Source organism: Pseudopipra pipra, chromosome 20 (genome assembly GCF_036250125.1).
Source record: "Pseudopipra pipra isolate bDixPip1 chromosome 20, bDixPip1.hap1, whole genome shotgun sequence".
Classification (NCBI taxonomy): Eukaryota; Metazoa; Chordata; class Aves; order Passeriformes; family Pipridae; genus Pseudopipra; species Pseudopipra pipra.
The window spans coordinates 2,515,927-2,531,174 of NC_087568.1; the positions used below are offsets into that span (position 1 = coordinate 2,515,927).

The 15,248-nt window shown below is 44.7% G+C and overlaps 1 long non-coding RNA gene across 1 annotated transcript; it reads left to right on the forward strand.

Moving 5' to 3' along the window:
* Positions 1–2,723: 2,723 nt before the first annotated feature.
* LOC135424953 (uncharacterized) lies at positions 2,724–13,190 on the forward strand. The gene is made up of 4 exons (XR_010435438.1): positions 2,724–3,654; positions 7,519–7,707; positions 11,508–11,583; positions 12,777–13,190. It is a non-coding gene; the product is annotated as an uncharacterized LOC135424953 (long non-coding RNA).
* The last annotated feature ends 2,058 nt before the right edge of the window (positions 13,191–15,248 follow it).

The window sequence follows — 15,248 nt, forward strand, 5'->3', positions numbered from 1 at the left end:
TCAGCTGGGAGAATCAGTGCTGGAACAGGCGAGGGATTAGCAGTGCTGACAAACACGGGCTGATCCTTACTTACGGTTATAAAGCCCTCACCCCACCCAGTGTCACTTATTCCACGGGAGATGTTACATCCCCTGCAAGAAATGCTCTGCCTACCAAAAAAAGCAAAGCCAAGCATGAGAGAATTCGGAGAATCTCTACCCATGATCCTGCAGAGCACTGCAACCAACTGATGCAAATGGGACACGCACACACACTCCTTTTCTAAATGTTTCTGGGTTGCCTGTGTACCCCACTAACAATTAGGAATATAATGCAAAAGGCTTGCTCTGTCCCCTCACCCCGTGAAAAAACCTCTGCATATGATACTGGAAAATGGGAATCCCATTTTTGGGAGAACTGCAGCTCCCACGAGCATTCCCAAGAGAATCCCATGAGCAAGGAGAGGTGCTGGGTTTGTATCTCACCCCTCCAAGCAGTTCCACTGCAGGGCTTCCACTCCTTCCTAGCAGTGCAGGGCAAAACAAGGAGCAAATTCACTTTTCCAACACCTCAACTCAACCCACTTAGTGATTTACCCCATCCTGGTGCACTGCTCCTCGGTGAGGCAGCTCCAGCACCACCCCTGTTTGGGGACAGGGAATCATAGAATCAGGATTCTGATCAGGAAACTGAGACTTGGAAAAATAACCAGTAACCTCAAACCTCAAGACCTTGAGTGGGGTTGACTCTGGGCTCCCAAAGCCAGTGGAAATCAGAGCTGGGGGCAAAACTCAGTTTATTTACTGCTTCTGCCCCTCACCAGGGTGTTCTGCCTGCCTAGTTTAGGGTCTGGTAAGAGAGAGAACACTGGTTTGGGCAGTAAAACACATTTAGAAGCTTCCCTTCTGAAGAGGAGCTTCTCTTGCTCCTATTTTTTATTCAGCTTCCCGCTTCTACTGCTAATAACGAGAAATGTTTTGGCAACAACTAGAAGAGTTTTCCCCGAGTTCAAAGTGCTAAGAATAAAATTTATAGGAATAGTTACAGCCCCTCAGTGCCTGGAAATTCCTTGGCAGTCGGCTTTTGCTCCAGAGAAATATTGAATCAATGGTGTGCTAACAGCTCAGGAGCCTATTACAATAACATGCATACCCTGAGTCCAGACAATCAATAACTCAGCAGGATGCAGCGACCAGAAAACAACAACAAATTAGTTACATTTCCATAGACTATACATTTGGTGAGTAATAATCTGTAAGTGGAAATGAACCCAGCCTGGAGAGACCACTGAGCCAAATGGAGATCTTTTATTCATGGCTTCAAGTATTCACAGAGCAGGATGTTTTGAGGAGGGCTTCAACCTCCTAAATATACATGTGCATGTTTGACTTTACATGTATTCCTGCCAAGCCCAGTCACTTTGTTGCTAGCAGGACTTCTGTTTGCAAAGGTTTTCCAGTATAAGCCAGGATAAAGGCCCAGTAGGGAGAGACTGTCAGGTTTAAATTTAATATATCTTATCATTTGCACATTCCTACTTTGAGGTATGGCCAAAGATGCCCTTTGCCTATCTGTAAATACAGTCCAGAGGTCAAATCTTTCTCAGTTTACATATTACTGCTGCTGTCTTATATCCTTCAAAGTCAGCCAGGATTGACCTCTGGCTGTATAAAGCACTTGGAGCTCGACAGCTCTCGAAGGGCAGAACCACAAATCACCAGGTCTGAGTACCACAAACAGTTTTGAGGCTATTTCCATGGTTTCTATAAAGGCACCTGTTTTCTTGCAGAGGTCTAAGTTTTTTTTTCTCCCTCTAGAACAGAGCATTTTAATTTCTTTGTGGTCATAGATATCTACCAGAAGTTGATCAGCTCTTTATTTGTGGAGCTTCTGTTATGTAAAGCTAAATGATAAAGCAAACTGTGCAAAAGCACATGTCAGTCCACACCCCCCACATGGATTCATTCAGGCCACATTCGTGGGTGTCCTGCCCCTCACAGACCTGGATCTTGCATTTTGCACAGAAGGGAAGGGGACACAAATGATGATCTAAATTACACTTGGCAAAATTCAAAGCAGCTCAACTTATTCACCCAAGTGTAAAATTAAATCAGAAAGTAGCCACAGAGCAGTAGAACATTAAATGTTTCTCACGCTCTCCTGGTGGGCAATTTCTGAGGAGCCAGATTTCACAAGCTGGGAGCTGATTTTATCTGCTCAGGTATTAAAGTCTCCTATTCTTGACAGATTTTAAGGAGCCTGTTTCTGAATACCAGGTTTTATTTAGCAGTAATTCTTCCTTTAGAGCAAACTTGAGCTCAGTCTACTCAGATCTCTGTATCTCAGAGCCTCTTAGGGTATTCCTATAAAACAACATAACTTATACCTGCAATATCCAGGTATTTATGCTCCCAAAAAATCAATATAATTCCTGGAATCCTCCTAAGATTGTACCTCTCAGTAGAACCAGCCCTTACAGCTTTACTAAGACAGAATATTTGGTTTATTCACTATCTGATCAGAAAGGAAAGGAAAGGCTGCCCTTGCCTGCAGGTCCCAAAGGGCTTTTCCCAGCCTGCAGTAGAAGGTGGCTGACTGGGAAGTGGTGACTGGGATTCCCCAGGAGGCATTTGCACGGTTGGGGGCTGTGAAGAGAGCCCCGAGTCTCTCTGCCCTGCAGGATCTGTGGTTCTGCTGGTAGGAAGAGCTTTAGCAAGCAGGTCCAATAAAACACTTTGTACAGAATTAATTAGGAATTTTGCTACTTAGTTAGGAAATGACTTTGCATCTGAATGTTGCTGTGGCTGCTCCGATTTGCATTGCCAGCTGAAACACAAATACCAGAGAGGATGTGTTACAGAGATATATCAGCTTATTGCTTTTAGTCGAGTCTAAATGCCTGCTGCAAGGCAGCAGAAAAGAGAAAGGACATCTGCATTAGAAGTGGATTCTCCAACAGGAGAGACCCTTCTTAGCTGATGATATTAATGATGAAAGCTTTTAATTGAATAGTTCTGACTAGACCTAGTGAGTGGCTGCACCTACAAATGAGTTCTCCCAACCAGAGAACTGGGCAAGTATATACTTGTATTCACATGTATTTATTTTTATTTCATGTTCGTTACGTAATTATTCTTAATTTATAAGAAACACGAATTTTCAAAAGAAATGAGAATCCTTACGATAACCCAAAACTTCTGGGGGTTCCACACCCTGCACCACAATCAGATCCAAGCTGAGAACAGGCAGGAAAGATAATCTTGAATGGAGATATAAAGATAAGTCGGTGCCTATCAGAAGAACGTACATTAAGCTGCTCTGAGGACATATGTACCCGTGGGGGTGTTGGGGAGGGCCCAAAATTGTGAATTCCATTTCACAGAGGCATTTTCATATGTATGTGGGGAAGCTTTCAGCAGTGTCAGGGAGTGATCTATGCCTACTGCCGACAGCAGCATCGGCACAGCCCAGGCACAGGCACCGCACTGAACTTCCACACTCCTGCACGTGGAACTATTTTTCATGGAACTGATGAATTCTGCAGCGGCGTTCAGAGCAGTAGGACACATTATTGCCGCAATATATGACTATCAGTAACACCTACAAGCCTTTAATATTCTGCAGCTGAACTGGGGAAACAGAAGAAAGTCGCCTGTAAATGCCTAATTCACAGGGTAAGTGGGCTGTCTGTCAAAATAATGCTCGGATGTGAAACTTCAAGTAGGAAGCTTAAAAATCAGGAAAATGCAAGGAGCCTCTTGATGAATGGTTAAAGCAGTTTGGAGAAGGAGGAAACGACCAGAATACTTTTCTGCTTTCATCCTCATCACAGAGGTTCAATTAGCTCTGTCTGTACAGGTGTCTAATAATGGAATTTCTGCAGTCTTGGTGCCTCTGGTATCTGGAGAGCAAATAGAGTTGTTTCAACCGACAGGGCTTTGTGAGCAGAATATGGCAAAATGGATTCTGCCCTTCATTTTCCCACTGTAGGAAATGTTTCCTGCTAATTTCTGTCTCACAGTTCATTTGTTTCGATAGGAATGCTGGTTCAGTGGGCTGTGCTCCAGGATTCACAGCTGCACTCCCTGTTTCTCAACGGATAGAGCTGGTGTCTGTCAGAGCACCCAGTCACTCGCAGCTACAGGTTTTCAAATCTACCCCTCGCAGAGAGCACACAAATTAGTTGGGGGCAAGAGAATCCAGATTTTGAGTAGGAACGGACTGAACAAAAGGGTTGCAACACAAAAAAAAATATTAAAAAATGAGCATTTTGTGTTATTTAAAGGGATTGTCTGCTCTTGCCTCGCTGCTCCGGCTGCGGGATCAGGGTGATTCGCAGCCTGTGAGTTCAGACTTCACCTGTCTCTCCCTACCTGCTTGTGCTGCCCCTACACCGTGCAAACAACCAGCAGGAGCGGGGGGAGCAGCAGCACAAAGCAAGGGCTGAAGGGAGCTCCCCTCTCCTGAATGGAGATCCAGCAGGACACGTCCTAGTTGGCATTCCCGGCATTTGAACTGCCTGATAGCTCTTTGCATGAAACATTGTCCAAGGGTTTGGCAGGAAGTTGTGCTTAACGACAGACTCTCATAGGAGGCACTTGATTATATTAGACAGATAATTATTGATCCAGCTATAGTTTATCCTTGCTGCCTAATTTCAATAAACAGCAGCTTGGGGGAATTAGCAAGGGATTCTGTTCCCCCTCCCCCTGCTTCTTCAGGATTTGTCAGAAACAAGATGATTTATGTGTATTCCAGTAAGATTCTCGTTTGTTGGCAGGCTGCAGGGATTGTTTGGGGTTGGAAGTACTCAGCTTTTATATTTAAATGCTTCCATGAGAGTATTCATGGGTCTCACTGCCTTGCATTGTAATATCTGAATAATAACTGTGACTTATGCAAACCAGTTTTCAGCTGTTCATCGGGATCAATTTTTCATTTTAAGCAACTCCCTGCCATCCCAGGGCAAAAAAAAAATCTGATAGGCAAGAGAAGCAAGATCCAGGGAAGGCAGTAATACTCTTCCCTTTTTAAATAATGCACAACTCATTTCTGGAGCAGCTTCAAACATGTTGCTTTTTATTAAGCTCAGATAATATTCTGAAGATGCTCCCCCCTCCTTTCAGGTGAGGCTTTTGGAACAGCAAAGGTCTGTCTGCTGAGCACAGATCAAGGCCTGGCTGGGAAAACATCCTCAAAGCACAGGCAGGATGGACAAATAACTTCAGTTCCTTCAGGGAACTGAAGTGTCTCTGTCTTTTCTCTTTTTTTTTCATAGAAATCTCCCCCTTGGGAAGTGAAAGAAAATTCTTACTACTAATAGTTAGATCTCTACTGGTAAATAAGTTTTAAAAAACCCATCCTGGATTTTATTCCTGCTTCCCACCTCGTTTGGGAACCCCAGTTGCTGGAAGACTGTTAGGGATTTAGTTCTCTCTCACTAGTCCCATTTGGAAGCCTCCTGGATAATAAACACTTCATTAAGCACCAGACCGATGAGTTACGACACGATTTACAGAGGAGAGCCTGGGAATGATCTGCTCACTTCCAGGCCTGGGCTTCCCAGTGGGAACCACATCACTGCTTGAGGTTTTCTCAAGGCCAGTTAGATTGATGCTCTGGTATTTCACCTTATGACCACTAGTCCTAGTAGCCAAAAACCTTTCCTTAGCTACCAGATACAAAGGTCACGTAGAAAATGGCTTGCATGTGCATCCCTGAAAAATCCCTGAATTGGCAATATCCATGGACTCACGGGCAGGAGGAGCCTGGACTTCTTGCAGGCATCAGCAAGGAGTCCTTTTGTCCAGGAAAATACAAGCTAAACAGATTCTACACAAGGCACACGGTATTTCACGGTATCACTTGATTATTTACTCTACTCTCAAGAAAGGTTTCGGGATGACCTTTAAAAACTGAAAGCTAAAAAAACCCAATAACCCAAAAAACCTCAAAAACCCCAAACCAACCCTCTTTCTGTCTTAATTCCAAGGACTCCCTACTCCTGAGTCACAGCCTCTCTTAGAGATTGTAAATTTTGCCTAGAAAAAGGTGAGGGAAGGACAGTTTGTAGCTGGGAATCCCCAAATAAGCTGTAAAGCTGGGCTGGAGCAGCCTGCCCATTTCCTTTAACCTCCCACAAAAGGAATTAAGCCCTTTTCCAGAAGTTTTTGCAGTGCTTGGGCAAGAGAACAACCTTTCAACAGGCACCTGGCCTGGTTTTAAAGCTTCAGGGGGGAACATCACCAGAGCCCATGGGAAGTGAGCCCAGCAGTGAATCACCAGCACAGCACTGCCCGAGAAAATTTAACAGGTTCAGTGAAAAATTACTGGAGCGAGACAGTTTTCACAAAATATTGAGGCTCTTTTAGAAAGGATCCTGTGTTATTTTTCCCTCTCTTGCAGCACAAGGTTCCAGGATCTCCTTTGCTGAATATTTAGTGAACAGCATCTGCAGCATCTTAATTACAGTAGCTGTTCTCATCTTAATCTCTTGCTTCAGAATAAGGTTAAGTGTAATCTGTCCTAGATTCTTATACAGATGGTTCGTTTCTTAAATACTTGAGAAGAGTTTAGTCGATCTTTAATTCCTTAATCTGGGAACCAAGACCAACCAACCTGATTCTGAGTGATATTTTAGCAGATTTTACAAGAAAAATGTAACACACACACCCACCCCAGCAGGGGTTGATTCCTTTTCGATATTATTTTTTTGTTCTAATGAAAGTTGCTGGAAGTGAGAAGACCCACATGGACTCTCCCTTCCTCCCAGTAACCCAAATAACTACACAGCATTATGGATAAAGAGCATCTGAGTGGCAAGAGAAGCTTGCAAGTACCTTTTTCTTTAGTTGAAATACAGCAGTTTCTAAAGAGTTCGATAATATATTCAGCAGGTTTTTTTTCCATCTACAGCCAGATTGCTGGCATTGCCAAAAACTGCAAATCCTGATTCAACAGAGATTTCCTTTCTGCAAGAAAACTGCACCTTCCCCATTATAATTCTGGCAAGGAGCGAGCTAAGACACGTAATGGCAGTTTTCTATTTGGTTCATATTGAAACAGAGCTGTGAAAATTGTTGATATAAAACTTTAAACAAGAATTTTGGGTTTTAATTATTTATCCGAGTCTTGAACCAAACTTCTTGACCTTCACGCAGCCATAAAGGAAGAAAAAAAAAAAAGGTAGATTTTTCATTTGGACTAAAGGAGTAAAAACCTCAAGGGTTCTGACTACACTTTTTCTTGTCTGGTTCAATTTCCCTTTACGAGTTGAGTTGCTCTTTTATTCTCAGTATTGCACCAGGGGAACCCAGCTGATATGAAAGCACAGCTACTCTGCCATCCCCCAAAAGCAGCCAGAGGAAGGGTTTTTTTCAACCTCAGCTGTGAAACAAGAAATCACAACCCCAAAATCCTGCAGCAGGGTCAGGCCAGGCCCCCTCATCTCCATGTGCAGCACACAGTCATTCTTTTCCAGAGGAAATAACTGTTCACCTCTTTAAGCTAATAATCACTTCACCATTTTAATTCCCCAGCTCTTGGCTTGTGCTTATGATTTCAAGCTTTGCATTCAGTAAGACCCTAAAGAAAGCTCAAGAAATGAGCTCCCCAAGAGTCACTTCTCTTGGTGAACTCTCCCAGAACTGGCTCTGCCCATGCTGACCTTTGGCAAACCTCCAGGGAAGGCATTCTGGCACCCTTTCCAGCAATTCTGGGATCTCCATGTAAGGATAACTGACATGTTTTATTTCCCTGCAAAGTTAGTGTGGGGTGTTTTTTTCTGAGAATTTAAAAAAAAAAGCCATGATGATCATAGAATCATGGAACCACTAAGATTGGAAAAGATCTCTAAGACCATCAAGTCCAAACATGCCTGAAGGGATCCTACAAGGAATATGGAGAGGGACTTTTTACAAGAGCATGTGGTGAGAGGACAAGGGGAAATGGCTTCAAGCTGAAAAAGGGTAGTTTTGGATGAGATATTGGAAGAAATCCTCCCTGTGAGAGTGGGGAGGCCCTGGCACAGGTTGCCCAGAGAAGCTGTGGCTGCCCCATCCCTGGAAGTGTCCAAGACCAGGTTGGACGTGGCTTGGAGCAACCTGGGCTAGTGGAAGGTGTCCCTGCCCAGGGCAGGGGGTGGGACTGGATAATCTTTAATATCCCTTCCAACCCAAACCATTCCATGATTCCATGATCAATCCAGCCCCACAACGTTCACCACTAACCCATGTCCCCAAGTGCTACATTCACATTTTATCAACTCTTCCAGGGATGCTGACTCAAGTACTTCCCAGGGCACACTGTTCCAATACTTTACAACCCTTCCCGTGAAGAAATTTTTCCTGATATCCAAGAGACACAACCTGTCACTTGTTTCCTGGGAGAAGAGACTTAGTTGCCTCACTTTATGATTCCCCAGACTGGAGCCAAACAGGGGCTCCTGAGGAGCAGGATACCCATGCCCACCCTCACCATGCCCTCAAACCCTCACATATTAACTCATTGATCCGAGTTAACAATAATCTTTATTTATCTCCTCAATAAATCAACGGTTCCTCAGGCTGCAGCCTCCCGGCCGGACACCTCCGGAGCCGGGTCTCCCTGCTCAGCCTCTTTGTCACAGCCCCTTCCCCCTGCACACACTCAACTTCCCCAACTTCCTTAATGTGCCTCTTGGCAAGCAGCAATTTTTCTCCGGGATTATAAATTTCCGCGGTTGCCCTGATCCGGCAGCTGCCGGGCTGCCAGCGCGCCGCGATTGCTCCCCGGTGACACGGAGCAGATCGATTTCTCGCCTCGCAGAGCGCAGGCGGATTAACACAGTGATAAATGGCCGGGGATTGATTTGCACTTAATTGACAATTTGGTGAACCTGCTCTAAAAACCTCGAGGTTTGGCCCCGGGTAATGGAGCGGGATCGATCCGTGAGGGGAGCGCGGGGCTGGCGCCGACAGGGGGCGCCAGAGCCTGAGGGACCGTTAAGGCGGGAACTCTGAGGGGCCGAGGGGAAGGGGGGGGGGCGGCCCCTCAGGGCTGAGGGAAAAGGGGAGGATGCGCCATTTTCCTCCACGCGCGGCTCTCTGTGTTTTATTCCAGCCTCCAAACCCCCCATTTCCACCTCACATCCACCTGTCCCTGCTCTCCTGTGCTGCCCTGTCCCCTCCGCTCCCCATTTTGCGTCCTGCCTTCATTGACTTCCTCCTGAGGGGACATGGAGGGGCAGCACTAGTGGTCAATGACAGGACCTGAGGCAATGGCCTGAAGTTGTGTCAGGGGAGGGTTAGGTTGGATCTCAGGAAGGTTCTTCCCCCAGAGGGTGGCTGGGCACTGAACTCTCCCCGGGACAGAGATCACAGCACCAAGGCTGCCAGAGCTCAAGGAGCGTTTGGACAACACTCTCAGGGGCATGGTGGAATGGTTGGAGTGTCCTGTGCAGGGTTAAGAGTTGGACTGGATGATGCTTGTGAGTCCCTTCCAACCCAGGATATTCTGTCATTCATTACTGCTGGATAATCTGGCACCACCAGACTTAGCAGTGGAGTTCATAGAATCATAAAAATCACAGAATAGTTTGGGTTGGAAAAGACCTTAAAGATCGTCTTGTTCCACCCCCTGCCATGGGCAGGGACACCTTCCACTAGCCCAGGTTGCTCCAAGCCCCATCCAACCTGGCCTTGGACACTTCCAGGGATGGGGCAGCCACAGCTTCTCTGGGCAACCTGTGCCAGGGCCTCACCACCCTCACAGAGAACAATTCCTTCCTAAAATCCAATCTAAACCTACTCTCATTATGAAGTTATTCCCTCTTGTCCTGTCACTAAATACCCTTGTAAATAGTCCCTCTCCATCCTTCTTGTAGGCTCCCTTCAGGTCACAATTAGGTCACCCCAAGCTGACTCTTCTCCAGGCTGAACAATCCCAATTTTCTGTCTTTCCTTGCCCAGCTGCTAAGGGAGTGGTTCCAAACTCATTACCTCTGGCTTACCTGTGGCATTATGTTAATCTTAAATGTAACATAAACTCCCCCCAGGATCAGTCACCTGTGAGTACAGGGCTTTATGGACAAAGCAGGAATTGGATTTCTGGCAGGAGTGAAAGTAAAGGCCAAGAAGGAAGTTAATTAACAAAAACTGTAACCTTCATTTACTTTTTCTGTCATCTTTTGTTCTTTTCTTCTGTTGTGCCAAATCCCAGAGCTTTTACCCAACAGCCCCATGGCACAGTCTGCTTTAAGAGATGATAAAAGCTCTGCGCAATTCACGGCAGTGGAGCAACATTATCCTCCAGTAGTTATCTATTATTTATCACAAAGTACTTTTAGAGTTGACACAAGAAGCAGTACGGAGTCAACCTGTTGAACAGCTTCATTCAGCCCCCATCTTGTGCGTATGAGGGTTCTGAAGGGCCATGTAACTGTGTGGCTACACCCCCACAGTGAGCACGACCCAGTCATCCCCTGAACATAAAGGCTGGTTGGACTGAAAGTTTTTCCAACAGCTTTTTGATTCCAACTAACCTGACCTTCAACTCCAACAACAGCATCCAGAACCGCCTCTGGATTTCAGTCTCTAGGTTACAATTGCTGAATCTAGTAAATAAATTGTGAACAAAGCTAAATCCTTCATGTTGAAGAATAACTTTAGGCTTCACACCTTCTCTTCCCGCTCACCCCGGTGCCTTCTCCCCCTTGGGAAGTTGGCACAAACTCTGTAATGAGTTTCAGCTTCTGAAACAAATGCAGGACCCCAGAACTGACGAGTCAATAGTTTGATGGAGCGGAGCAGATCCTGTGTTCCCATAACCACATGTGCCCACGTGTGGGACCCCTCTCCCTGCAATTGCAGAGCTTCCCCAAGTAATGGAAGCTCTGAAAATAGTTACAGGGGCTGCAGCACATATTCCCTTTGCATTGGGCACAACACTGCAAGGCAGCCCTTCCTCGAGGGCAACCAGACCTTGCTTTGTTTTTCCACACTGCAAGACTCGTCTCCAGCTCTGCTTCAAGCAAGGATGACCTGTGCTGCCAAAAAATTCAATCCACCTTCCCAATAAGGCAGCCTCCTAGATGATTTTGTTACACTGGTTATATAATGGAATGGAGATAAAGAGGCAATTAATTACATGGGATAAAGAAAAGTTCTTTTTGGTGGCACCTCTGCACTGGTTACAGCAAAGGGAAAATAGCAGGTTACAAGCCAAGTCAGAATGCACTGTCAACATGTTTCAATGGAAATGAAAAGACAGATTTGCCAGTTAATTAAGAACTGTATCAAAAGGCAGCTAAAATTACATGGAAATTAAAATTTCTTTGGCCCCAGAATGACCTCCATCCCTGCCTGCAGCTCCCTTTGTGTTTGGTATGGCCAAATCTGTGTGTTCCTTGCCTGGGAAAACAGGAATGTGGCTGAGAGTGCCAGTGAGCAAAATAACTGCATTAGCTTATTATACCACCAACTGTTACACGTCCTTAGCACAGGGAGGGTTTAAATAATTGTATGTTCAATAATTTTATTTCCTTGTGCAGGAATCAGGGGGTTGTATAAAACCTGATACTGCTAGAATGAAATAACATCTTCTGACAGTTCCAGCATGGTAAGTTGGTAAGTGCTGAGCATTCAGGTTTTAATTATTGGACACACATAAATCATTTATTACACATTGATTTGTTTTTTAAGAATGTTTTGGTAGTGTGAAAATAGCTGGTAATTAACCTGTGATTAGATAGATTTACCCCCCTTAGCAAAGCAGGGGAACCTCTGAAGGCTTATGTTTATCAACCATTTCACTTTTAATTTTTGAATCAAGTCAAAAGCTCATATGGCCTCGCTGGAGATACAGGGATGTTCATTTGGAAAATTAAAAAGATAGTCAGAATTCTCACTGTCTGGAAGAACCAAGAGTAAAGATTTCAAATTCATAAGAATTAGAATTGTGCCTGTATCCAAAGGAGCAGCTAAATGGATATTAGGGGTTCATTAGTTGTTCAGAAAAGCAATATTGGTAGAAACAGCCAAATCCTGGGAACAGCAGGAGCTGTTGGTTTGATAGTTTTGCACCATATACCACAACATCAAATTCTAAACTCTCCCCTGATCCTGAACCCAGCAGCTGCTGATCCCCAACACTGCTGTGGAAAATGCAATTTATCAGCTCTGTGAGCTCAGGGAGAGGAGTAAAGACATAGTAAGCATAAACAGTTCCCTTATTCATCCAAAAATTCAATTTTTTTTCCCATTAGATGGTTACTTCTGGTACCTGTTTCAGCTACAGTTTCCCTGTGGTAAAGTTCAGTGTTCGGTTGTTCTGGATGGGAATATTTGGGGGGAAATTTCAGCAGAGTGACATCAGTGCCTCTTGTGAGTTCACTTTCTGAAGCTGGAGGGGGCAGCCTCTAAATCTGTGCATTCAAATCACCCTGGAACAATTATTATTTCCACCTCCATAGCATCGTTCAGCCAAGGGTTTCAAATCTCCTACCGTCCACAGATGAATTAAACTTCCACCTGACAGGTACAGAAATGTTATTATCCATCATTTTAGGAAAGGGAGGTTTTTGAGGAAACAGAACCCACACTTTGCAGCTCCTCTGCTTCACTCCAAGATCATCCTTCTGGGAAGCAGGTTCAAAATTAGGAGTTTTGGGTAAAATCCCAGGCTCACTGAGGACAAGGGCCAGGCTTCTGCTGGCTCCTGTGGGTCCCAAAGGCTTGAAAGCTTTTCAGCTGATAAGTTGTTATATTTGCTGCACTTTCACAATGAAACTCTCAATAAAGAGACGTTCATTTCATTTCAGAAAACAAACAAGGAGGAACGGAAATGAGCTACTTTGTAATCAGCCAAGTCAGAGCAGCAGACGAGCCTGGCTGGCTTGGGTTTCTCTCTGGGATGCCATTCAATGCCACTTCTATTTCTGAGCACGATGGGGCAGCCAAGGCTGGAAATGGAGGGATTTGAAAAACAACAGGAAGAAATTCCATATCCCCTCCCTGTCCTGTGAAATGTTACAGGAGCCCCATGGATAACTGCTACAGGGCTGCACTGATCACAGCCTGGGTCTGAACCAGGGGGCAGAGGGTTAAGCCCGAGTTATTTTGAACAATACATTTCACTTTATTTTCCTGTTTTCCTACTCTGCAGACTTACATTCTGAGGCTTTACTACTTAATCCCCACTGTAGTAATAAAAATTTTTAATCCTGTGTTTAAAATATGAGATTTACTTGTCAAAATCTGGATATACAGCAGGAATTATAATCGCTGTTCAGCAAAAGCAATTCCCCTCAAGTTCAGGCTGTGCTTGGGACAGTCTGTCAGGTGCTTTGTGTTGGCACTGGGGGAATGTTCAGACTACAGAGGTCAGAGCAGCTTTCCCTGGGCACTGGGGACACGAGAAGTTAACATACATTTCATAGGCACCAGCTCAGGTTTCCCATTTTCCTCTGATTTTGTGTTTTAATCCACCCATTCTTGCTCTGGTGATCACACAAAGGTTGGCTCCCTCAGCAAGTACTGCCTGGCAATTCATGGGCAAAACCTTCGACCAGAACCAAAATGCAGGGCGGGTTTGCAACGGCAGCATCTCACAGCCACTGTTGGGCAGAGCTCAGCTTTGCACAAGACCTGAGTCAGGGAATTTTAGGAGTGAATGTACCAGGAGAGCCCTGAAAGCCTTGGCAGGGATCACCCACCTGGCCAGACCCCTCAGCACGGGCACTCCCTCAAAGGGGCAAGGCTAAACTTCTCCTGAATTGAAGTTTAGAGCAGATATGGGATCTAACACAGATTAACATCCAATTGACAGCACTGCCTCTCTGGGAGAGAGAATTCCAGGCTGACCTGGCCACTTTATTATTGAACTTGAAATATACTCCTCACTGGAGCAAAATTTGCTGTCTTCACCCAATATTTATTCAGAGCAGATTTGAAATGAGCCACCCACACCTACCCATCCTGTGTTACAATAATATGACAGAAGAGATTGAACTCCTTATGTTTTAATGTCATAAAGTTAATACCAATATCCCCGAGCTGTTTAGTGAATTCTTAAACAGCTGTAAGTTCTCACACAGGCACCTATATCTAGTGTGCAGATATGGGAATAACTCTGCTTCCAGCAAAGGCATCTCCAGGAAAAGGTTAAGTGCCAATTTATCAGCAGTTATGTCTGATTTTCTCATATTTGGTTGGTTTTGAGATTGTTTCTCAATGAGCTGCTCTTTCAACTTAACAGCCCTTTGTCTTGTTCAATGGCAAGAATGTTTTTCCTTCCTGGCTAAAAGAAAGTTTAAATCTTGATGAGGAAAAGCAAAGCTAGGAACAGTGATTATTTTTTCTTAATGGAAAATTATGAGCCACTATCAACTAAATCATCCTTCGCACTAGACATGACAGACTTGAGCACTTTGAAATGATTTGTTTTTTAAATGATGTTATGATTTTGTGGTTGAAGCAGTAATACTTTTTGCTTCACCAGACCCTGGGTATCATCCCTTTCCTTACCCAGAAGAGACACCAGTAAGGAGCAATTTGGGACACTTTTTACTAGGGATGGAGGTAAAATGACATTATTGTAGTTGTATGATGCCCACGAGTCTCTGCCATGCCAGGTCAATGTGCACTACCCAGAACTGGCTTTACCCAGGACACAGAGCTGCCCTGCCTTTTTTTTTTTTCCCTGAAAACTGCTCCAGTGGCATCTTTCTGGCCAGGGAATGGGGACACAGCTCCTGGCTGGGCCACCCTAACCCTAACCTGCACCCAGCCCTGTTGGTTAAACCACTGCTTCATTCAGGTGAAAAAATCTCCAAGAAATACATCAAAAGCCTTTAAAACACAATCAGCCCTCAGCCAAAAATCATCTCACTCAGTTATCCTGCTTTGAAAACCTGCTCCAGGAGCTGGATAAAATGCAGATATTCTCCCTCCTCATCAGACCCAGCACAGACTCCCTTCCCAGCACATCTTTGTCCAAACACCGTGACCTAAACTGCAACAAATGGAGCCAACCTTTCCATCAGGAAAGGCTTAATTTATTGTGAGCAAAGAACAACAAATCACAGCCTCTCAGATTTATGGCCCCCAGGATCTGAATTGACCATCCAGCCCCGCAGCCCTTCCAGCACTCCAGTCATTTCTTTAATAAAGTTGAAAATGTAAAATCTGCATTCATGCAGAGCCACCCATCTGAATGTTATGTAAAGTGCACAGTAAGTTTATGGATGGTGGTAACGTATTGCTCCTTGTAATTTCATTATGTAAAAAGACAC